Source organism: Myotis brandtii, unplaced genomic scaffold (genome assembly GCF_000412655.1).
Source record: "Myotis brandtii unplaced genomic scaffold, ASM41265v1 scaffold28, whole genome shotgun sequence".
Taxonomy (NCBI): Eukaryota; Metazoa; Chordata; class Mammalia; order Chiroptera; family Vespertilionidae; genus Myotis; species Myotis brandtii.
In genome coordinates this window covers 655,899-682,542 of record NW_005360676.1, presented here as the reverse complement: position 1 = coordinate 682,542, position 26,644 = coordinate 655,899, and the positions used below count along the sequence as shown (strand labels likewise).

The window sequence follows — 26,644 nt, the reverse complement described above, 5'->3', positions numbered from 1 at the left end:
AATTGTGTTCAGGAACCATTAGAGCTCATACTTCCCATACCTGGCTCTCCCTTATTGAATTTTACAAACAAACCTGTCCCATGGGACAGCGACTGGGGATCCTGGAAAGTCTGAATAAATCTCAGATATTAGGAACTATATGTAAACATCAATGTAAGAAATGCAAATTGCGTAAAGAGAAACTGCTCCTGCGGGTGGCTTTGACATTCGGTGAGTAGGAGACAAAGGACACCAGAGCTTATCTCTGAAAGAGATGTTCTCCTAATGCTCAAGGAGAGAAATTGATGTAATACTACTCCTTTATAGACAGAAAGCACTTTTTAATTTTCCAAGGATTTTCATAGCCATTATGCTGTAGCCAAAAGAAATTATGTAGCAGAACACAAGAAAATTAGCCAACGATGGAACAGTAAACACACTGTGAACCCTTACTGATGGTTTGGTTGAGAAAAATCTGGCAATAATATTCTACTATCCTCAGAAATGAAACCGTGGTATCATGAAAAATACATTTGGTCTTTGTCTCAATTCCTGTTGTAGAGTTCCCAAAACCCTGGGATCGGGGTGTCTTTTGTTATTCATAACAAGTCTCTTTCTACCACAGAGGAGTTTGCACTAAAGAGGTGACTCAGGGTGGGGCCCCTAGATAGAGCTAGTTAAGAGAAAGATCAAACGCATGGTTATAGAGTGGGGACTTCCAACTTCACCCTTCAACCTCCTGGGAGGGGAGTGGGTGACCAGGGATTAGGTTCTAAAACTTTTTTGGTTTTGAAATTCCTCATCCGAGGATATTTTTCCATTGATTTTTAGAGAGAGTGGAAGGGAAGGAGAGAGACAGAGAGACAGAGAAACAGCTATGTGAGATGAGCACATTGATTGGTTGCCTCCCACACACACATGCTGACCAGACCGTAGGATGGAGCCTCTAACAGAAGTCCATGCAATCAAGCACGTGACCCTTCAGTCTGTGGGCTGATGCTCTATCTACTGAGCCAGGGGTAGGTTATAAAACTTGTGAACAAGGATATTCCAGGAGCTTCTGATATTGATGTGCTGGGAGAGGGGCCCAGCCAGCCAGAGAGCACTGGGAAGTTCTGCTGAACCGCCCTCACTCCACATAATGCCTTATAAATCACTTCCATCTGACCGGTCCTGACTTGTACCCTTAATCATAAAGCTGTAATCCTAACTGGGGTACTTTCCTGCGCTCAGAGTTCTATACATTGTTCTACTAATTACTGAACCTGGGGTGGGGCAGGGAGTCACGGCACCTCCTGAGTTTGTAGGCAGCTGGGCAGGAGTGTGGCTGCCCAGGCATTTCTTAGTGTCTGGTGTGTGAAGTGGGGACAGGCTTCTTGGACTGGACTTTTAACCTGTGGATCTGCTCTTATTCCGGGAGTTAGTGTTAGAACTGAATTGAATTACTGGATATTTAATTGTCAGAAAACACAAACAATATGGAAACAAACCTTTAATTGCAACTGAGAGCTTCCTCTTTCTTTAATAATAATATTAGGCACCAATAGCATTCTAAGTATGTTTTTAGTAAGAAAAGAAAGGAGCAAACTGAGAAAGAAACACTAGGAATACATTTTTACAGAAATTAAAAACACACACACACACTGTTGTGGGGATACACATTGCTAGCTACTTAGAGAGGAAATGGAGACGCTATGATGCTACAAAATTCTGAACTCTAAATGGAATATTAAAACATTGCATTATTTCAAAATTGTTGAAAACTTGAATGAAAGCACTTTTATAAGTATAAAAGCCTGGAATAAGTAATTAGGAAGCTCTGGGCAAGACAACATAGGTAATTGCCTAAAACAGTGGTTCCCACATGCCAACCCAGGAACACACAACAATCCATTGCACTTTTTACCAGAACTCAAAACAGTATCTTTTATTCTGAGATTATGACCTTTATTTTCCTCTTCTACATTGGAGAAGGATTTAAAATATGATTTCCTCTTATTAAATGAAGCCAGTAATAGTTTGGGTAAAGCAATATATACAGGTGATTAATATCCTTATTCAACAGAAGTATAAAAAAATTGTCAACACTGTGTTTCTCATCTCTTATGTATGTATATATGTATTTATCTGGTTAAGGTTGACTAGTACAAGAAGTCCCTGTAGGGCATGTCATTGGGATTGTTAAGGTAGTGTGGGTTAGCTGTGCCAAGGATAATAGATTATGTAACAAGGGTGGAACATGGAGCTGGATAAAAAAATCAGGCATTACTTGTCACTGAGAAGCAATGCAATTACCCCAGTTCTTGAAGTTAGTTAGTAACAGGTAAGCTCAGCGAGGACTATAGATGGCTGTGCTCATCTTGGAGTGTGAAGAAGTGGTAACTGCCAGGAAAAGGATCCATCACGATTTAGACCAAAGAGTGTGGGGACCTAAAGGAAAAGCTGTGAGGGCGATGGAGAATATCTCTGTTTGATTTTTGCATTAAGAATCAGTGTCATTCTAATGAGAAAAATAAATTCATCGTTTAGTAGATATTAGACTTCATGTGTAAAATGTGTATGTTGGATCAACATGTTTTATTATTTTGTTTGCTTCATCCACCTTGTGAAAACCCCTTGGGATCACAATTAATTGTTAAATAAATGTTAAGAGTTTTATTTTAGGGCAAGGGAATTCCATAAATTCACCTATTAGTTTTATAACTTTGGGCAAGTTACCACAATTTCTGGGTTTCAGTTACCTGGGTTGTAAAATAGGAAGAAATAGTGCCCACGGCACGAAGTGATTGTAAGGATATAAAAACAGTACCTGACAAAGTGCACGCAGTGCTGCCTAGCACAGGACATGTTTACTGAACAGCAGGAACACAAACTGTCAATAGAAGTAACAGTGGAATCAAGAACAGAGGGCTAAAAGGGCTACAATGATCAAAATGTCCTCTATTTGCCTAACAGTGCAAATTCTGTCTTACCACCATAAGCCTCAATAATCAGGATCTCAGAGATGGGCCCCAGGAAATGCAACCCAGGTAATTCTTATGCATATGAAAATATGAAGACCACCAGGTCCTTAAATAGATACTGGTTTACATTTATTCTATGTGGTTACATTTCTTTAAGGAATACTAATTGCTTAAGGAAATCAGTCACTACTAGATGATTACATTTTGCCCTTAACAGTTCAGACTGTAGACTTGGTGCTAAATAACAATAGGAGAGGAGATCACGGAAGGATAAGCAGCTAATAGGGACACTCCTGTAGCATGCAAAACAAGATTCTTTTTTTTTTATTTTTTTAGTCAGAAGATCATGATGTCAAAAGAGGGGAGTTAGATGTGTTTTTAAAAATTAAGAAGCTGAGTTCTAAATAGGATTCTTCTTTGAGCAAAACTCTCTACCTGGTAATTCCACATATCTGGAGACTTGACTCATAAAGATTTTAGCATATTTAATTTTATACATTCTAATTGAATGCAATAAACAGACTAAATAAACTAACTATGGCATCTGCACTCCCAACAGGTTTTTTTTTTTTCATTACACTATATAATGCATCAATGTAACATCAATGTTAGCTCAGTGGAGTTTAGAGAAACCAAGATAAACACAGTAATATGGCCACCTTCAACTTTGTTATTTTCCATCCTGGAGGCCTCCCAACATGTAAACGTTAACATCTAAATTTTAAATTGCTTTGGAAAAAGTTAGACACTAACAATATATATTTTAGCTTTGACTCTTTCTTCCATAAACATAGGCATAACGACATAATCAGTTCCGGGCAAACTAAAAGCTATGCCATTCTTTTTTCGACTTGCATGGCAAAACAAGTTTTTACTATTGTATGTTGACAATGTCTTTCCAGATTTAAAAAGTAAACCCATTGCATCCATTTTGTACGCCAATAGCACATAAACAGTTTCACATGTCATTGGAAAGGTTTATTCTGTATAAAAACTCAAAAAGAAAAAAGAACTTTAATACTAATTTCTGGAAATACTAGTCTAGAGTAAAATTCTTTAAAAAAATCTCTACCAAAGTTACTCTGTAGTAACTGTCCTCTAAAAATGATACTCAAACGCACTGAATCAAGAACCTCATATTTTTTTTTGTTTTTTAGTCCTCACCCAAGGATATTCTTTCCATTGATTTCTAGAGAGGGTGGAAGGGAAAGAGGAAAGGAGGTGGAGAGAGAGAGACAGAGAGAGCAAGCAAAACATCAACTTGAGGGAGAAACATGTATTGGTTGCCTTCCGCACGCGCCCGGGTGCCCTTGACTGGAATCAAACCTGAGATCCTTTGGTCTGCAGGCTGATACTCTAATCAGTGACCCACACAGGTCAGATCAAGAACCTCAATTTTTTATTCACATTATAGGTACCTAATAAATACTCCTGAAATAAATATATATCCCTTTCTGAACTTTACATCTTTGCTCATTTAAGTTACTACTAAAGACTTTCACAATTACTCTGCATAAATAGGATTTTTGGTTAAATCACTATACTTAAAAGGAAACATAAAAAACTTGGATATTAAAGTAATACATGTGATAAAAATAGTAGATAAAAAGATAAAATTCCATCTGTTTTAGAAGAACAGACATGAAGCATTAGATTCAAATTTCTATTATTGAATGATTCAAAATGTCATTAGGTTCACTTTTAAATTTACTTTTATTATCAGGAAATGTGCTCTATCTAAAGTTATTTTTTGACTTTTTTGTTTCATAGGTGATACTATCTAAATAGTATTTTGACAAAATTTTAAGAATTTCCTTCTATATTTAAATTTCCACTAAAATGCAATCCTATATAACATGGAAGATATGTAATGCTGTGATATCAAGAAGTAATAGCCAAGTCCAAATAGAATATCTATTTTAAGTAAAATGCTGCAAAGAAAATGTTGTCTAGAGAGATCCCTGAGAACTAGTATATTTAAGTTTACATTTTATCTGTCACCTGCACAGTCTGAAACTCTGGCCTAAAACAAAATTAGGCAAAGGGATCTAAAATGGATCAGTACTATTCTCTTAGTCACTACAGTTAACTTTAGCATCTTGCTAAGAACGGTAATAGCAACTGAAGTCTGATATCAGAATTCATTTTACTCTCTATATTTCACTGATGGTAGGTATTCAGTAAATTAGATAATAGCATTTAAAAGTAGTACAAGAAACTTGATTATTTAATTTCTCTAAGATTCAGTGTCTATACTTAAAAAAAAATAATAATGCCTTGGCTGGGTTGCTCAATTTGTTGGGAGCATCATTCCATACACCAAAAGGTTATGGGCTCCGTTTCCGTATTGCGGGTTCCATCTCTAGTCAGAGTGTGTACAGGAGGCAACAGATCAATGTTTCTCTTACATTGATGTCTATCTCTATCTCTATCTCTATCTCTATCTCTATCTCTATCTCTATCTCTACCCCTACCTCTATCTCTCTCTCTTTCTCCCTTCCTCCTTCCTCTTTCTCTGAAAAATCAATAAAAGCATGTCTTCGAGCGAGGATTAAAAAAACACATTTAATGATGACAGCTCAAAACTGTTGTGAGGAAAAAAGGAAGCCAAAGGTGCTTAGCAGAGTGCATGTAGCCCAAGGCATGAGCGCAATAAATACCGAGAATGTGGACTGGCCACCATGATGTTCTGAGTTAAAGAATTCATCTAGTTATTGTGTTTGTAAAGAGCTAGAACATAGGACACTATATATTTATGTGGAGTGAAGATTCTGATGTCCACAAGAGGAGAAATGAGGAAAAGAAAATGAGGTTGAAAACCTGCCTGAATATGCTAGACATTATCCCCTATAATTCAACAGAATATTTTTCGAGTCAATCTGTTTTTTGCAAAAGCCTTCTGTTTACATGTAATGTGTTTATACCTAAAATACCCATGGCAATGTTTACCGAAATATGAAAATATTTTAAGCAGTCCTCAAATTAGGAACAAACTAAATGTGTTTGGTTATGTTGATTGCATTTTCTTTTTGTTTGTAAGAACTGAAGTTGTAGCTGGCATTTAGATATTAGATGAGTATAATATTTGTAAGAAAGAATTGGAAATTTAACCTAAAGACAATTAAAATCAGAGACAAGGAACAGCAGATACGGAACTGTTTGCAAAGCCTACATGTAAGTTCTATATAAAACGGATAAAAAGACCCCCCGGCCAAAGTGCTGCAGAGAATGTTTAATGGGGTTTCACAGGAAGAGTTAAGATAGGCCAGCCTGTGCCCAATGAAAGAAGGGAGGATCCAGGTTTTGAACCACAACCCTCAAAAACTATATAAAATATTCCTATTTTCACAGAAAAGCAGAAAAGAGTGGGATCCATCCTAAAGATAGAGTCAGTACTAAGTTAGGCTGGGTAATGAAGACAGCAAACACATTTAGAAATTTGTGCCCTAGGAAAGCAAATACTTCATTGGTAATGCAATGCTAAAAAAATAAAATCATTAGATTTAAAGTGAAATTTGAGCATCTCTATAAGCAGACTGGAACTTTTACAAATAATAGTAAGGGTCTTAAATAAAAGAAAGTGACATTTTATAGTATGCTATTCTGAGAGAAAAAAATTCACAAGTAGAAAAGGATTAATAGAACTTAAAGCAGAGGAAAAAGAAACCATCAGATCAATTTAAAATAAATACTTCTTTACAACAGTAGCTAAGACCTTTTACTAGAATAAAACTGATTATTCTTATCCTATCTTCACTGTGTATTGCTAAAAGCTGAACTTGCTAAATTGAAATACTTCCTATTTATGTGAGTTGATTTAGTTATTATGAACCATTTGACAACTTCATACAGCATTTATCTAAATATTGCTATGGACCAAGATTGAAGGAGCTGGAAGTTTCTCTGCTGCTTTCTGTTATAAACTAGACCCCTGTCAATCAGTAGCATGTCTCAGAAAATCCTGTTTATTTTCATGTTGCTGTTACATGAAAATAACATTTATAATAATAAAAGTGTAATATGCTAATTAGACTGGACAGCTAAATAGTGGAGCGACTGTACGGACAACCTTCCGGGACCATGCTATGACACCCACTGGTGCCAGGCCAGCCAAGGCAGGTGCAATGTGATTGGCCGGGGGCCAGGCCATTGCCCCATGATCATCCTGCAGAGGGAGGCCCAGGCCACCGGCCGGCTAGCAGGCTGCAGTGGGTGCCAGAGGGAAGCCGGTGCTGGCAGCCGGGGGAAGGAAGGCCTACTCTTGCACAAATTTCGTGCATCAGGCCTCTAGTTTGTATATAAGAGGATTTCTGAAACAGACAGTAGTCAGAGGATGCTAAGTTAAGGCATTTAGAAAGTTTGGTCCTTCAATTAATTTCTCCTTGAATAAGGAAATAGTATTAAAATGATTAACCTACAAGTAAGGACTACTATTCTGTCATTACTCAAAGTACATTATAATTTGTTTGATAAAATTTAAGATACATGGGGTTACGGGTTGAAATGTGTCCTCTTCAAAGAGCTTGGGTGAAGTTCTAATCCTGGTCTCTGTGAATGTGGCCTCCCTTAAGAATAGGATCCGTGCAGATCTAATCAAGACAACATGGGGTCATGCCTGAGTAGGGTGGACACTAAATCCAATATGACTGGTGTCCAGAGATGGAAACACACAGAGGGCACAGGCATGGGAAGGATGGGGGCAGAGGTTGAAATGATGCTGCTTCAAGCCAAGGAACTGCTGGGGCTACCAGAAGCCTCAAGAGGCAAGGACGGATCTTCTCCAGGCTCTGGAGACATCACTGTTCGGCTGACATCTTGGGTTTGGATTTTAGCCTCCAGAACTCTGGACAGAGTAAGTTTCTGTTGTTTGCAGCCATTAAAATATGTAGTGATTTGCTATAGTGGCCCCAGGAAACCAGGATACATGGTTTCAGAATTAGAAGTAAGAACTACTGCATCTCATTACTAAACATAAGACGATGGTTATAAGATAACATTTTAGATACATGATTTAGAAACATTCTGCCCTCCATCACTATTTAAATGTTATCTTATTTTCACGTAGCATACATTCTCACTTGGGACTTTTTTAAAGCAACAAAACTATGAGAAAAATGTTCTGATTCTTCACAGAAAAAGTATATCTACTTTTATGTTTCTCTCTCCCCCCCCCCCCCCTTTAATTTGACAAACATTTTTTTAAATGGTTCTGCGGAGTTGGTGAGATTTTGGGAAAGCCTGCACTCCCCCATATACTGCTGCTTAGATTGTAACTGGTATAATACATCTGTAGGACAACTGTCAATGAGTATTTTCAAAGATGTTGTTACCAGGGAGGTGATGAGACCTTGGTTCAGTTCTTATGTTCTTGAAGGAAAGATTTGAATCAAGAGACAAAGTGTAGCAAAGTAAGTAAGAATGCATTGGCCGCAGCAAAAATATACTTAGGACAATGAAACAAGGACGGGCACAGAGGAAATAACAGGAGAGCCCAGGCTGGGCTGCTTTGGCTCATGGAGAAGTCAGAGAAAAGGGGGCCTTGGAGACCGGTTCGGGGGGTTAGCCTGGGATGCACTGCTGCTGCCCACTGCCCTCCTGGTTGCAAGTCTCCTGGGGGTCCCTCAGAAGGAAGAAGGGGGAGGGAATGGCGCGTGCATGCTCCCCTTGGGGAGCGTATGCTCTGGATTCTTCATCCTGTGTGAGTTTATTTCTCTCTTGCAGGTGGAAATCTTAGGGGGTCTCAGTAGAATATTCATCAGCTTTTCCAGAGCGCTCTTTCCGGGTCCTGGTCTCCTCTGATTGGTTGGTGCGAGGGAAGGATTTATTAATTAATGCAGTTGGTCCTGAGGCAGCCACTTGTTTGGTTTTGCTGCTTTTCTGGGCCTGGAGCTGAAATACAACTGAGGCCTAGATGGTATCTTTAGGGAGGAAAAGGTCAGGAGGTTCTAATCTGCATGACTATCGATATGAAAAGTCAGGGGTCCAAACCACATGCCCAGCAATGTGCTAGGGGAGGATAGGTTAAGCTGGGGGTGAGGTTCTTGTTTTCCCAGTTTTGCCCCTTGTAGGCATCTGGGGCTTTCTGCCCTATTGTCCTTGCTCTGCACATGTCTGTCTAACATCTGTAACAATGTTAGAGCATTTTGCTTACTCTTTAATTTAAGAAATTCTATTATCTAGGAATTTAGTCTAAGAACACAATTGTAAATATGCACAAAGATATAATCACCCAATTTGCAGCAATATTCACTGCAGTGCTATTTGTAATATGAACTAATTGGAATTATCCTAACTATCCCATAATGAGGTTGGTTTAATACATTACCTTACACCAATACAAATGAAATACTACACCAACATTAATAATATTGTAGAAAAATATTCATTGATGTGGAAAGTTTTTTTCACGAACTATTTTACATAGCACAGGAAAAAGTGGTAATCTATATATATACAAGCCTAAGTGATAGTTATAACTGAACAACCGGTCGGCCAGTTGTGACGTGCAATGACCACCAGGGGGCAGACGCTCAATGCAGGAGCTGCCCCCTGGTGGTCAGTGCGCTCCCACAGCCAACCTCCAGCCAGCCCGATCGGGACTGGGCAAGAGGGGCCCTGATCAGCCCCGATCGCCTACTAGGCTGAGGGACCCCACCTGTGCACAAATTTGTGCACCAGGCCTCTAGTTGTTAATAAAAGAGAAGAGAAAAAATAAAGTGGGAGACTTGACCACCCGCCATGAGTAGTTTCTATTTCTCAATATAAAAGATAGTCCAGAAAAGAATAGGTAAGGGGGCATTCAAAGATACTTTATGCCTCACAGAAAATTAAAATGCAAAGAAATAAATTATCAAAACAAACAATAGTAATAAGTTTATTGTACATACTAGATATGTATTTGAGGACTATACCTATCCATATAAAATTTTTAAAATAAATATAACCATACCCTGGCCAGTGTGTCTCAGTTGGTTGGGCATCATCCCTTGTACCAAAAGGTTGCTGGTTCTATTCTCAGTCAGGGCACATGCCCGGGTTGTGGGTTCGATCCCTGGAAGGGGTCATGCAGGAAGCAGCCTGATTGGTGTTCCCCTCACATCGATGTTTCTTTTTTTCTCTCCCTCTCCCTCTATCTTTTTAAAAGTCAATAAAAATATATTCACTGCAGTGCTATTTGTAATATGAACTAATTGGAATTCCAGGACAGCTGCCCTGCTTTAAGAAAAACCCCTTCCTTCTTTCCTACCCTCCCTTGTCCTTTTTTCTTTCCTAATATTTAATGAGTAGCTACAATATGCCCTTTAGTCTAGATACACAGATACCCTGTGTATCTAGATACATAGTTCAGTTGTTTTGACTGACATGTAAAGGAAAACTACACAGGGTGTGGTTAAGTGTTAAAGTAATATATACATGTGCCAGCACAAGAGAATGAGGGAGTTGGTGAAAGAAGGGAGAGAAAACAGTGCAAAAGCAGTGAATGTAGTTTGAGTTTGTTGGACTCACACAAACAAGAGATTAAAGAGGGTTTGCAAAAAAGCAAGAACAATTGGAATGCACATAAAGCTTTTATCAATGGCATAGTGTTCAAACTCTGAAACTGCATTTATTGCCATTATTCACTTTTAGGCAGGCTTTTCCCAATTTGTAGAGGGGGGAAAAGTAAATATATAGACTTAAATCAATTTTTTTTTCTGAAACCTAGTATGGAAGCAGGTATCTTCTATTATGTTCTTTCCTTTAATACGTGTCTACTTTGTGATCTTATATCATGGCGCATATAGCAATCAGCCAGTCAAAAGGATAAAAACGGCAAGGAGAATGCCACCTTCACTCAAGAACAGTTCCTGGAAGTTGCACACACCATCTCTCTTTATGTATTATTGGCTTAGACATACTTTAGCTGTAAGAGAAATATCTCTTTACTAGAGGCCCGGTGCATGACATTCGTGCACTCTCTTGCAGTCCGGGACCCCTCGGGAGATGTCCGCCTGTTGGCTTAGGCCCGCTCCCCCCATGGAGTGGGCCTAAGCCAACAGGCGGACATTCCCCGAGGGGTCCTTCGCGCTGCTGCAGAGGTGGGAGAGGCTCCCTCCACTGCTGCTGCACTCGCCAGCCATGAGCCGGCTTCTGGCTGAGTGGTGCTCCTCCTGTGGGAGTGCACTGACCACCAGGGGCAGCTCCTGCGTTGAGCATCTGCCCCCTGGTGGTCAATGCGCATCACAGTGACTGGCCATTCCACCATTTGGTCGATTTGCACATTAGGGTTTTATTACATAGGATTACCTGTAGCCAAGAGTCCAGGTAAATACGAGGGCTTCATTACTGTAGAAGAAAGGGCTAACAGATACTGTAACACCTGGTTGTCTCTGCTGTGTGGATTTTGCATATCTATAAGTTTATATTTATAAATTTAGAAATGACATCAACTTGACCCACTTTCTAAGAATCAAGGAAATTAAATAATTTTATAGCATGAAAAATACATCTGTCTCCATTTCTCTGTCTGTCACACCCTTCTCACCTAGGCCCACATTTTGAAATATTTAACCCCCTTGTGGTCCTGATTCCCTTTTCCATTTGAGTCACTCAATACTTGTAACAGACGAAGTAACAGAAGGATTCTAAGCTGCTGCTTTTCTTTTCTTACCTGTGTTTTCTCATAGCCTACTACCGAAGGCGATTTGTAACAGCCCTTCTAGAACCAATGCTGGGACACCTGCTTCCACTCTCCAATGCACAAACTCTATCTGCAGTGCAGCCTGCAGCATTCATGACAAGAAGCCTCCATTCAGCTGGTCTTTTCAAGAAAATTATACTGAAGTCATCAGCTATTGAAAACAGCAGATGATACAGCTTCATACAAAACACAAACTGCTTTCAAGTGGAGTTTATATAGAATCACCCTCTAGTTTAAAGATTAGGACAAAGCTGATGGATTTCATTAATCTGGAATCAATTCATTAATAACATTTTTATTTTCTGAATGATACATGAATTATTGCTTTTTAAAAACAACAACAACCAAGAACACCTGAGAAGATGGTTCTTTGGCCAGATGCTTTTTGTCTCTCTCTCTTTTTCTCTTTCTCCCATGGGAAGATGACTCACAGTCCACAGCTGTTTTTGTGCCTGTGTAACTAAATGCAAAAGAAAACCTAGCTCACTGGCCTTTTCCATCCAAGTTACCTAAATCTAAACTCTGAAAGCGCCAAAGCAGCATGATGAAGATCTCATAGCCTTTAGAGATATCCCTTCAGTCGCTCCAAAAGCAAATATCTTAGATTGAGAAAATACATTAAATGAGAACAGAATATAAACTTGATTATGCACTTAGCTATGTTAGAAAACCCACAGGAAACCAGAAAGGGGGCAAAACAGAGGGTGTAAAAAAAATCTACATAGCACAAATCTGATTTTCTGAGTCATCTGCAAACATTTACCTCATTCCCTCATGTGAATGATATTTTCACCTATATAATTTATTTTCACATTGCTCTCTAACATATTGCTTCAGGTATCAAAAGGTTTAGACTGTGCAAAGTTTTATTCACTGGTGCCTTTTTAATGTCTCTGTATTATGAAATTCTGTCATACACAGACAAACAGATTTAAGTTAGACTTTGGGAGTGTGCCATTTCAGAAAAATTTCCCTTAGGAGTTTCAGCTAATTAAGCAAATGATTGTAAAATACCCACAGTGTCAATGTTGCTGGCCCTTACCATGGACAACTAAAGCCAGATTTCAGTCATCTATCTCCATGCATGCTGGCCTCTTCTCTTACCCTCTCCCTTCCCCACTACAAGCATGTCCTATAATAACAATGTGTGCAAGGATAAGAGTAAAGTTTAGAGAGCAAGGAGACCAAAACTTAAAAAAAAAATACCAGGCACGTACAAATTATTTCACTATTCATACAGGTATTCATCAATGGAAATTACTTTTCCTCATAATAAATAATTTATGTCACTCTGTCCAATAAAAAAAATTCTATTCTGCAAATTTGAGATTATCTCATGGTTTGTGCTTGTTCTTTTTTTTCTCAGAGAGAATTTGTCCTTCGTGTGTGAAATATTCTTCGAAACAAATCTGTTTGGTCTCCTTTAACTTCTTTTTACTCATCTTTCATTCCCCAAATCTCTATCAACCATGTGGGGTGGACATAAAATTTGGGGTCAATTACAATGAGTGGGTGGATGAAACGCTATGCAGAATAGAAAACTCGAAAAGCACTTCCTTAAAAATACAGACTATTGTGATTTTGACTTGAAAATCACCTGAGAATATCTGTAAGGCCTAAGGCTGTATATGGAAATTTAGGAAAAGAAATAATTTATATGCAAATATATAAGTGAGACCCCAGATTGTTGGAAAGGTGGCGTGGAGATCAACAATTTTCAGCTGTGCCTGAGGATTATGATAATGTGAGCTTTCCAGTGTCTACAGTGTGAACTAAGATTTTCATTGCTGCCATGGTGGTTTTGTTTAGGCAAAATAAGAGGAAAAAAAGGAGAGGACCTAGTGTAGGGAAGGCAAGACCTGAAGAAAGAAGAGTGAGAGGAGGCTAGCCAATGGTTTGCCTCTTATGGGAATGTGGGGTATGGGACTTTATAAACCTATCCAATGTAAATGTTGAGTGTACACTGATAAAGTACACCTGGAGTTAAGTTACTCCACTCCCTTGAGATTAGAGGAAGTTCAGGGAGGAAATTTTATTAGACTTTAAATAGAAAAGGAGAAGGGAGGAGAAAAGGAAGCAAGTCTAAAAGATAAAATTTAAAACAAAAACAAAAAAAACAATCTCCTCTCCTTTCACTGAAGAGGGAAACTTTCCTCTAAGTAGCATGTTTGGGTAGATCATCCAGAAAAAGCAGCAGTCTTTTAACTCTTTCCTTCCAAATCCAGATACAAACTCATGAACATTGGTTGTTTCTAAAGTTATCTGGCTCATTCTATTAAGGGGGAAAAAAATATCACTTTAAGAGGGAGCAGCAAGAAAACTAAACCAACACACAAACAAACAACAAGGAACACATTTACTATAATCCCCCAAAAGCCCCAGGAATTAGTAAAATAAATAATGAAAAAGAGAAAAGCAAAAATAGAGAAGTTCAGTAGTGCCGGACTAGTTAAAGACAGTACAGATGCTAATGGATTCAGGAGAGTGAGCGCAGAGGTAGAGTCACAAAAGTGTACACTCAAAATGTGTTACTGCCATTGTAAATGGTTAGAGCTTCCCTTTTGTTATATGCAAATGCGATTTTACATCACTTAATGTGTATTTGTGAAAGTTAATAGACACAAACTTGTTAATGGTTAATTCCTTAAATAAACAAGGTAACATCAAGGTAACATCATTGTATACCATTACAGGAAACCCTGTATTTGCCTTTTTATTTTCAGACTAACTTTTCACATGTCTTATCTCTAAAACCATACAACTAAATAACAAGCAACCCATCAATTAAAAAGAAGTAAAGGCCCTAACCCAGCCGTGGGCAAACTACGGCCCGCGGGCCGGATCCACCCGTTTGAAATGAATAAAACTAAAAAAAAAAAAAAGACCGTACCCTTTTATGTAATGATGTTTACTTTGAATTTATATTAGTTCACACAAACACTCCATCCATGCTTTTGTTTCGGCCCTCCGGTCCAGTTTAAGAACCCATTGTGGCCCTCGAGTCAAAAAGTTTGCCCACCCCTGCCCTAACTGGTGTTGCTCAGTGGATAGAGCGTTGGCCTGTGGACTGAAGGGTCCCAGGTTCGATCAAGGGCATGTGCCTGGGTTGCAGGCTCCTCCCAGACCAGGGCCCTGGTCAGGGTGCATGTAGGAGGCAACCAATCAAAGTGTTTCTCTCACATAAATATTTATGTCTTTCCCTCTCTTTTCCACTCTCTCTAAAATCAATGGAAAAATATCCTCGGGTGAGGATTAAAAAAAAAGAAGAAGTAAAGGAACTCACACATTATGACAATTAAGAAGAAAAATATTACCAGGTTAATTCATTATTTTCTTGTTAATTCAAGAATCGCAATATAACTATAAACTGTGTTTATATAAAAACAAAGAATAACATGGGTAGCAACACATATTTTGAAGCTACTAAAGTATGATAGTTTTAAATATTCTAACCCATCCTCTTCCTTTTTTTTCCCATTCCACTATTCTACCCTACCTACCGAATTTCTTTAACAGAACATCATTCTATCAACACAACTCTTTATATGATTCTGCAGGTCACTTTTGTGTTAGCTTCACTAGCATTCAACTCAGATTTCTTAAAAGATCAATTGGATCTGCGCTGGGCATTTAGACACACGAATGAGAGTGGAGTTATACAATGAGCCTTTTCTTTTTCGTCAAGTTGAACTAACCCCCTTATTTCCTGCACAATACAATATAACAGAGGAAAAAATTAATCAGCATCTGCAGTTCTTTTCTTAAAGGAGAAAAGACACAGTCCTTTTTTGTTTTAACTTTCAACTAGAGAAGTTAGTTTTCACGTGATAAAATCTCATTCCTTAGTACAACCAAGTTGGTGATTCTTCAATTCTTCTACTGCAAGATGTTAGGCACATAGTTATATATTAGACATCGATGTCTATATTTAGCCAAAGTGGATGGGTTCAGAACCGGCTTCCCCCTAGTGCAAGCATGTCAAACTCGCGGCCCACAATGAATATTTTTGCAGCCCAGCCAATATAACGGTATGTAAGAAACATTTTAATAAAAATTTTGTAGCTTAATTTTTACAATATCCTGTTATACATAATTATTAATAACAACCTACAACATTCACTAATGACTGATTACTATTATTGTGTTGCATTCATTTCCCTTACGCACCTTACGTGCAGGTGCACCATTTCTCTTCCCTAATACTAGCAGCGGGTATTTTAGCAGCCAATTGGCACATCATTAGTCTTCAACTGACTTGTTTGCTGTGCGCAACAGGAAATATTTTGCTTTTGGAAAACAAGAAAAATAGGTTTATTTGTGTTATGCTTATCAATTTGTGCAGTTATTCAGTGTCTGGTAAGTTAATGTCCAAAAAATATTAATTTTTATTAAAATGTTCTATTATTTTATGTTAATTACTCATTTATCGTTATTTTATAATGATTACCCTTTGTATTCAGCATGTCTCTATCGAAATAAACCTACGTTTCTATGAAAATTGAAGCTTTTGTTTTTTTTGCAGCCCACATAAACTTAAACCTTGTTTATTTGGCCTGTGTTAGCCTTTGAGTTTGACATGCTTGCCCTAGTGTTCCACTTTGGCATGTGGTTTATTTTTAACTGAAGGCAATCAAGACCCTGTGGACACAGGAGAAATTTCCACCCCTCCCCTAACTATCTAGAAGTCTCTAAATTGGAGGCCTTGCCCACAATAAGAGTTATTACCAGAAATAACCTTTTATGACCTATCTATATGGCAGAGTAAACATCTAATTACTGAACATCTGCTCTTCTTATCATCCTACAAATTACTCTCTTCCTCTCTGAAGCCTCAGGGCTCTCACCTCATTCCTTGGCTCAGAATGGCATGTATACCTCATTTTACCTTTCTATCGCTGAACATCTCCTGTATTGAGTCTCTTACTCTGCTGTATGTAGGATTCCAGTATGTATGCATGTAATAAAATTTGGTTATTTTCTCTTGTTGACATGTTTCATGTCAATTCAACTGTCAAACCAGCTGAAAAAACCTAGAAAAATAGAAAAAAAAGCTTTCCTCCCCCAGAAAAGTAACTCAATTGTAATGTTCATATATAGTTCTCATTTACTTCATATAAACAAATTTGAAGTTTCAACAAATAGAAGAATGAACTTGAATTTATCTCCTTGACAATCTACATTAAATAGAATCCTAAATAAGACAAAAGATTAACTGCCATGAGAAAGTCTATAAAAATTTCCTGTTTATTTCTGTTTCCTTTTTATAAAGCTAGGTTCATACTGCTCCTGGTTAATGATTTTAAATCACTGTAAAAACAGCCTTAAAATATCCCTGCATTTTTCAGAAACTAAAACATGAGGTTTCTTGATTTTAAATTTGATATTTAGCTTTCTGTATTATGAGATGGTCAAAGTGGTTCATGAACATTTCTTCCTCTTTCCCACTGTGATAGAATCCAGCAAGTGTGATTATTACTAAACTAGGGGCCCAGTGCATGAATTTGTGCACCTTGAAAGGAACTGTGGGCCTCAAGGCTGCAATGGGCAAAGAGGCAGGTCTTGGCCCATCCTCCACGCCCCTGCCCTGCCCCTCCCACCGTACCCCAGGTCCCCTGTCTGCCAGCAGCCCAACTCCCACTGCTGCTGCTCCCACATGCTAACAGCACTGGCCCCCGCTCGCACCTGCTGATAGCACAGAGCAATTTGGGCCGGTGCCATCAGTGGGTGTGAGCGGCAGCTGCTGCCCCAATCACCCCTCAGGAGCAGGGGGAGGTGGAGAAGCCCTGAGGGGCAATCGTGGCTGGCGCTGGCAGCAGGTGCGAGCATTCGGCAGGACCACTGCATGCAGGAGCAAAGAATTTTCAGTAACTACCAGAGGCTCACCCTGATGATAGTGACTGGTGCCCCGCCTTGGTCTAGCACCCCCACTCACCTGCTCCACCATCCTGCCATGGCCAACGCCCGCCATATTCCATGCATGCCCACTGGTGGTCAGTGCAGGTCATAGAGACTGGTTGTTTGGTTGTTCTGCCATTCAGTCTATTTGCATATTATGATTTTTTATATAGATATTATCACAATGTGGTTTACATTTAGCCACAGATTGAGGTCTGGGTAATGTGACCCATAATAATGAGAGCTTGATGAGAAACCAAAAAAATTTGTCAATAATAAACAACAGTGTTCTAAATCTTACTGCTAACTGCATATAGACATCATGACAAATGAAATTCAATTAATTTCATTTAACTTTAAAATAATAATGCAATGCCTTCCCCCAAGCTTCACCTCTGGGAAACTAGGCTTATTTACTGATAACAATGTGTGATAATTGTCATTTTTTAAGTTGTTTTCTAAGAGATACTAGTATTTCTATATTGCTATCATATCATTCACTTACTATAAAGACATGGTTACTGTTTAGACTCTTTTTCAGAGTCCTAGCTCCACCACTTAATAGCTGCATTACTCTGGGTGAACCACCTCAGCTTCTTACATCTATAATGAGGATAAAGACACCTACCTTCCCAATTATTCATAAGAATTAGAAATACCCTATATTAAGAACCAAATAGTGTATCAGTCTTAAAATTGTCATTCAGTCAGTGATGACCTTTCTTGTTCTTATTTTATTTGCTAACTAGAGGCCCTGTGCACAAAAATTTGTGTACTCGGGGGTGGGAGGTCCCTCAGCCCGGCCTGTGCCCTCTCGCAGTCTGGAACCCCTTGGGGGATGACCACCTGCTGGCTTAGGCCTGCTCCCGGGGGATTGGGCCTAAGATGGCAATCAGACATCCCTCTGGCAGCCTGGCAGCCCTTGGGGGATGTCCACTTGCCAGCAGGGAGCAGGCCTAAGCTGCAGTTGGACATCCTTAGCGCTGCTGAGGAGGCAGGAAAGGCTCCCACCACCACCGCTGTACTGGCAGCCATCAGCCTGGCTTGTGGCTGAGCAGAGCTCCCCCATGTGGGAGCGCACTGACCACCAGAGGGCAGCTCCTGCATTGAGTGTCTGTCCCCTGGTGGTCAGTGTGTGTCATAGTGACCAGTCATTCCCAGTCGTTCTGCTGTTAGGGTCAGTTTGCATACTACCCTTTTATTATATAGGATAGAGGCCTGGTGCATGGGTGGGGGCTGGCTGGTTTGCCCTGAAGGGTGTCCCAGATCAGGGTGGAGGTCCCCATTGGGGTGCCTGGCCAGCCTGGATGAGGGGCTGATGGCTATTTTCAGGCTGGCCACACCCCCTTTAGGGTGGGGGTCCCCACTGGAGTGCCTGGCCAGTCTGGATGAGGGGCTGAGGGCCATTTTCAGGCTGGCCAGCGACTGAAGCTCCCAGCCTCTCTTTTTTTCTTTTCTTTTTTATTCTGGGATTTATTTACCTTCTATAATTGAAACATTGTTGCTTTTGGTGGAGCTCAGAGCCGGGCTGCCGGAGGCCGGGAACCTTGGCTTCCTCCATCACTGGAGCAAGCAAACCTCCTGCTCACTTCAGCTGCGTGGCTGCCGGCCACCATCTTTGTTGGCAGTTAATTTGCATATCGCCCTGATTAGCCAATGGGAAGCGTAGCAGAGGTACGGTTAATTACCCTTTTTGTCTTTTACTAAATAGGATAACATTTATAACCATGTGTCCTAAATCTTGGATTTCAATTTTTCTTCCATTATTCAGTATTACAGTTATACAGAAGCTGAATAAAAGTCATATTTCAAATTACGTGTTTATAAAGGCAAAGATTTCACATGACAGAATAAGTGGAAATCACCTGCCAATTTCTTTCCTAATCAAGAACATATTAAAAAGTTCAATAGACGCAAATTTGTTTCATGATAAATAGTTATTTAAAAATAAAATGTTAATAAGTGCTATAATAAGCATTCATGAATAATATTGTTATTCAAGGGAAAATATTAGCATAAGGAAGACATTTGGGTCTTGATTTGAAATTATGGGTACTTCAAATTCACATTGTTTTAGAAATGTACAATGTCCTGAATATCACACATTCAAATTTTATTGGTAAAATGAACAAGACACTATGGAGTTTCACATCAATCAGTTAACACTATCTACTCTAAATCAAAGAAAGAACCCCAAAACTCTAGTGGGTTTTATAATGGAAATAATGCATTTCAATAGTTTCCACTTGGCTTTTCTCCCAAGGTTTCAATTGTTTGCATAACAAATGTTACTCAGCAGGACACACAATAAGGAGTTCACCCAGTTTGTTAGGAACCTAGTTATAGAACATTTTTCTTAGTGATCATAGAATTTTGGATCTTTATTGTAATGAATAGTTTTTCTAGTTTAGAATACGAAGAGATTAAGTCCCTTAACTTATGTGAAACATATAAAAGGAATAAACTCAGTGACAGTGTGAATTCTGAAAAATTGATAGTTGTTCCCCCACCCCCATTTCATGGTTTTGCTTTCCATGGTTTCAGTTACCTGCAATCAACCACAATGCCAAAATATTAAATGGAAAATTCCAGATATAAGCTATTCCTAAGTTTTAAGTTGTGTACCTTCTGAAATCTTGTGCCATCCCACCAAGTCCCACCCAGGAAGCAAATCGTCCCTTTGTTCAGTGTATCCATGAGGCAGGTACTACTCACATCTTAGTCACTTAATAGCCCTCTAGGTTATCAGATCAACCGTCCGAGTATCAGTGCTTGTGCTCAAGTAACCCTTACTTTACTTAATAATGGCTCCAAAGAACAAGAATAGTGGTAGATATGCCAAAGAGAAGCTATAAAGTGCTTTGTTTAAGTGAAAAGGTGAAAGTTCTCAACTTAATAAGGAACTAAATACAAAGTTTATGCTGACCTCTATGGTAAGAACGAATCTCCTATCTGTGAAATTGCCTAATTTCTAAATTAAGCTTTATCATAAGTATGTATGCATAAGAAAAACCATGGTACATACAGAATTCAGTACTACCTGCAGTTTCAGATGTTCACTGGGGGGAGGGACTACTGTATGCCATTTTTCTTTAGATAATATATTCTTTAATCAATTTCTGCAAATGAATCTAATTATTGTTCCCAAATTCCCAGTTGTTTAATGGATCTGATTTAATAATGATTCTAATTATACCCAAGAGGGAAAAGAACTTCTTACATTTTGAAATTACTCTATTTTTACTGAACTGAATGCAATTTACATTTTGTTGCCCTATGGCTAAAAAATAGGCGCTATATCTCAAAATTTTCTATTAAATTCAACAAACATTTATTAAATGATTAGGGTTCAAAGTAAGATTTAAATATAATTCTTTATAGTCTTTTCATTGTGATAGCAGATACACTGAATAAATTTTAATTAGTCCATGGGCTTGCTCCATGTTGCTATTATAAATTTATAAATTACTGTTAAACTATTTTCTACCATGTGCTATTTCATTAATTTTTAAAGATTTTTACTTTATTAACATGTTTACTTCTCTTTTTAAACATTTAAAATATTTTTAAAGTATATTTTCTTGAACTTGCTTTGTTTCTTAGCACGGGTCAAGCCCAATTTCAGTGTGTATAACAAGTGCAACTGCTTATTAACATGGTCTTTAAAGACCATAAATATAGCAGGAAACAAAAAGGCAAAGGGTTCACCTTTGCACATGTTTAATGTAGTATGAACCAAGTAACCTTGCAAAAATTATGTGAGTTATTTTGCATAAAAATTCAGTGTAGCCCAACTTTTCCTACCACATATACAACATGATATATGCTTCTATTCTCAATTCAGTCTTGGCATAACCAGCAAAAATAAAATGAATGTGAGGATAAGGATACAAATAAAAGCATATTTCTTCTTTTTATTTTCAGATGGCGATAGTCCTTAACAGTTTTTATTTTGCCCATAAAAGTACTCAAGATCTTGCCAGCAGATCTTGATACCACAGAGAAATATGTGGCTCTACATACACGTGATGGTCAGAAAGGTGGGAAAAACAATGACTCTGGACTAGTCAAGTGATTATAAAACCAGATTTTCTAATAAGGTTCCAAACGAGCAAGCTAGATTTTCCATATGGCAAATCCAATGAAGATGTGAGAAAAATACATGTAAGACAATAGGGGAGGGAGAGTAAATTACCAGAGGCCCCTGCCAAGAACCAGTCCGGTGGCTTAGAACAGGCATTGAGGTCTAGTCAGCCAGCTCGTGCTTGTACTGGCTCAGGGCTCTCCTATGTGAAGCTTACCCTGCAGGCTTTGGATTTGTTGCCAGCCAGCTGAGCCTTGCTGCCAGCTCCCCTTGGATTCTGGTTACACTTGCCTAGGGGTTCAGACCTGTAAAAGGCAGCAGTCTTGATACGTTTATCCGGAAGCCTGCATCCCTGAAATTTCTCAGCCAGAGTCACTCTAAGTCACCTCAGCATGAGTTTTCACCAAATAAACCTTAATTTTATTTGGATTCATCATTAAATGATCATCGTCTACAACACGAGTTCCCTAATGAGCTTTCCATTCATTCAAGTCAGTGGACGTGTCTATTGACGCCTGGTGTCTATAGAGAGAAAAAATTAGAGGCCGCCCTGTCTGTGCCGATTACAAATGTATCCATGTAGCAAGACTGCAATTGCATTCTGTCACAGCACCAGGACTTTTTAAGTCTTTAGGATATTAGGAATAAACTCTCTGTTGTCCCCTTATTTCTCCTTGATGGCATTTTCCGGTAAGACATCCCTTCCAAAATGCATGGCTTCTGTAAGTTTGTAACTCCAACGAAGAAGTGAATAATCTTCTGCCACCTGTTTGCAGTGTGAGTGATGCCATCCATCACACTGAAAGCTAAAACTGGTGAAAGCCTGCCGGATCGTAACATTATGATATAGGCACTACCTTCTTTTTGGCAGATTCATCCTTTCAAATACTAAGACAACCATAATATGGCGCTGGTAATAACGTAGATCCATTTTCATACCATCCAACTATCTTATCCATTTGTTAATATTTTCCTGTTTGCAATATTCAGTCCCATCCCCCCCCCCCCCCCATAATCTGGAAGGTCCAATAGTCTTATTGACTGCAAACTATCTTTGAGATTTCTTTTCCCAAAGAGTGGGTCTACCACTGCCCCAGTCCCAGGGTCCTCATTAGATAGCAGCTGAGACGTCTCTGAAAGGAACTTTGTCAGATAGTAATTTCAACCGGGAATCTTCACAATGACTGAAGCTTTCTCTAACAGTGACCTTGAAAAAGGACACGGTAAAGTTCTGACTGAGTGTTCTCAAGTCCAAAGAAAAAAGCCCGAAGGTTCTGAAGATGCTGGTTGGGAACATTAATTCTGAAAACCTACAAAGTACGAATCCCCGGGCTCCTTTTAGATTTCCCTCAGCTCCTTCTCTCCCAAATCTCAGCTTCTTTTTCTTTTCACTGTCTCTCTTGTCCATATCTTGTTATTGGGGCCACAGTGGAATATATACTTGTTTGTATTGTCCAGTGAAGTTATTTTTTGTTGTGGCAAAAAAAACGCATCAGATGAAATTTTTTTCATAAGTTTTGATATGTACCCTCCAGTCTTGTTAACGACATGCACATTGTTGTGCAGCAGATCTCTAGGGAATTTTGTTTTTTTCCCCCAAGAGCATTGTCACTTTACCAAAATCAAACTTAAGTCTTACAGTAAAGGGAACTAAAGAATTGCATTATTATTTTAAACAGATATGTCTATTAATATATGGAATTTTATATCGTATGTAATTCACACTTGCCCTCTTTTCAAATTTCATAACTATACACAAAACATCTTGTATTCTAAAATCCCAAAGGGGAATGGATAGCAAGTTAATTCCATGTGTTTACAAAAGGGGCCAGTATTAGGAGAAGGAAGTTTACAGTCAAAGTGACATGAATGGACCATTCATTTGTATGGCCACTAATTCCAGAGGGCAACTGATTATAAATTAAGTGCCTGCCATTCAGTAATAGATGATTATATCTGACATAATGAAGTTATAATGGACGGCGCTCACACACTGCTTGACTATTAAGTGCCCATTTATTGTCCCTGCACCAGGTGCGATAGTGATAGGCTATACAAATCATCCAGAAGAAATGTCACAATAGACTCCTTTGCTGATAAAGCACCACGCATGCTTATTAATATAGCAGCTTGTCTTCGAACTGGCCCATCTGCTCATTTAAAACAAATCTTTTCCCTATAAATATTTTAAAGTTAAGAGCACGACCGCTAGTAATAGTTTTAGAGTAATAGAAATGGAAAGGGAAGACAAAGGAAAATAACTAGCACCTACATGAAAATATTATGCTCTTTCTTTTACCTTGGATTTGTTTAACAGAGCACGGGGCAGGGAGGTAGCTCTTAATGTGGCATTAGCTTTAGATTAGCACCCTCAGAGTGGAGGCCTTCGGAAATGGTCCAGGCTCCAGCTGTTGCCGGTGCCAGGTGGAAAATGGCAAATTGCACCAATGTTTTCAAAGTACACATTTCAATAAAGTGCAAAATGAAGTACTCCGCTAAGCCATTCTCCAGAGGAATAGTTCCTATGCATTCAAACACATCAGAAAACATTTTAGCAGGGGAGATTTTAGAAAGAAAAATGATACCACAGACTTTTTTAGAGGGGAGATTTAAAACGGAGCATTTGCTTCTGCAAAGCCATTTCCTATGTCAACATCACATTTTTATATAACAGGGGATAACAATAGAAGCATAACTTAAATGCCTGTTTTTTTATTTTTTACTGGAAGAAACCAGAAACACAAGGCTAACACACTTTCCAGCTGGTAATCCGGGTTTAATGTGCTTGCAGGGCAGCCAGGACGCTCTGTGTTCTGTCTTCAAGAATGGTTTTGTCTAACAAACAAGTATGCCCTGAGGTGCCCCTCTCGAATGCACACACACACATCTGCAATGAAGTACAACTGTTCAAAACAGTGAAGCAAAGGAAAGGCATGGACCATTGGGGAACCTGAGGTGGTTTTCACTCTACAGCCTTGGCTTCATTTATTCATTCATTTCTACCTAAATAAAGTCTGGCAGGCATGACTTTTTTAGGTTCCAGAAAAGAACTTCATCAAACTCAATGTCACATAAATCTACTAGTCAGGCTTTTCTAAACAAATTACCTATTGAAATAAGTAACCACCTGGTAACAAAAGGGTCGATCCGATGACCTGTAAAAGGCTAAAGGTCTCAGATACCTCTGAAGTTATATTTTGTATCAACTACAGACTGAAAGGAAACTATTTCCAGCCACATTTCAAGTTACATTATTTCCCAAGAATTAATAATGGATAACTTTTAACTTGACTATGAATTACTATTGTCTTCCAGAACAGTATCAATATCTACCAAAATGATGCAAATTAGAAATCAAGAAATTATCTTTTAACTCCCTCTCAACATATCCCACTGATCAGCAAGACTTTTTCCGCCTTTACCTGCAGTGTCTACGACACCAAGTCCATTTTATTTCCATTGCCACTGTCTTCTGGTTTACATTCTCAAGAACCCTTTCTTGAAATAACCTACTAATTCTCTCAGCTCTCAATCCATCCTAAACACCAGAGTCATTCAAACATTTCTATGCAGGAGTTGTAGGAATGCCTTCTGTGCTTGAAGACCTTCCAATATCTATCCTCATTTTAACGGGATCAATATTCTGTGTGCCTAGCATGAGAATTTGATCCTTAGGGATGCAGCCTGTAAAATCTTTTCTTTGGTTATCTGTGAGCAGTCAATGCTCTTACTCCCTGCAGGGACAATACCTCCAGGGCATTAACTGGAATCCAGGCATATGCTCCCTCAGGTCTTGCTTCTAAGGGGTTTAGCACTTAGTCCTGCAGCAATCAAATTCACCTGCTTCCATATTCTTCTGCTACTTCTGGATCAGAGACAGGAAGTCACACGTTACCAAGAAGCCAGTAATGTGGAAAATGGAGGGAAAAGAAGGAAAGAGAATCTTCAGAGAATTTAAGTGGTAAGGGGGAAAGAATTCCCTCTTGTAAATGAAATTTTCAAGAAAGGCCACACCAATATGATGGGATTTACTTCTCTCTAAGCCATTCTCCACTCTCCCTATAGCAACAGTCATCTTTTGAAAATTGAAATCAGATTATGTATTACTCTGTGTAAAAACCCTTCAGGGATTCTCATAGCTCTTAAAACCCCAACTGCTTTCATGGCCCACAAAGCTCACAAATATTCTCTGCTTGACCAAACTTTGTTTAGGTTCCTGAACCTTCTCCTAGGCCCATCTGTGCAGTTCCCTGTAAAATCTAGTTTTAGCAAGAATCCTGCTAAGGCAGTTTAACCAGAACCCCCCACCCTGGGTACCTGATAGCCCTGGCTACCTGATCAGGTTCCTCATCCTCCACCCCTCCTGGTGGTATCTGATCTCCCTATCCTGTCTTCAGCTAGAAGCCCATCAAGTGGTTTCAGAATCCCCTTCACTCCCCATTTAATAATTTTCTATCCAGTGACCCACCCTGCCCCCCCATCCCAACTCTGTTCCTTGGCTATAAATTCCCACTTATTTATGCTGTATTTGGAATCTATGTTCATTCTGTACTATTGTCTCCTTGAAAAAAAATCTGTTCTTAACACTTTGCCTACTCTCCAGCTATGTTCTTTCTTTGAAAAGGTCCTGCATAATCTGAGTCCTGTCTAAATACTCTCACTATATCCCCAGAACCCATCCACCCATACTGTGATCCACAAATTATCATGCCCATTTTTTGTTATATCTTTTATTTTTAATTTTTAAATTAAATCTTTATTGTTCAGATTATTACAGTTGTTCCTCTTTTTCCCCCCCATAGCTCCCCTCGACCCAGTTCCCACCCCACCCTCTGCCCTTACCGCCCCCCCACTGTCCTCATCCATAGATGTACGATTTTTGTCCAGTCTCTACCCGCACCCCCTACACCCCTTTCCCCCGGAAGAATAGTCAGTTCACTCCCTTTCTATGCCCCTGATTCTATTATATTCACCAGTTTATTCTGTTCATCAGATTATTTATTCACTTGATTTTTAGATTCACTTGTTGATAGATGTGTATTT

The 26,644-nt window shown here is 39.0% G+C and overlaps 1 protein-coding gene and 1 long non-coding RNA gene across 2 annotated transcripts in view; both read right to left on the bottom strand.

Moving 5' to 3' along the window:
* The window catches only part of ADGRL3 (adhesion G protein-coupled receptor L3), a 765,791-nt gene that overhangs the window by 190,162 nt on the left and 548,985 nt on the right, over positions 1 to 26,644 (bottom strand). The window lies entirely within an intron of this gene.
* On the bottom strand, positions 16,537 to 26,600 carry LOC106726543. Its single transcript, XR_001362610.1, has 3 exons — positions 26,502 to 26,600; positions 24,485 to 24,488; positions 16,537 to 16,547 (listed from the first exon to the last, which is right to left on the bottom strand). It is a non-coding gene; the product is annotated as an uncharacterized LOC106726543 (long non-coding RNA).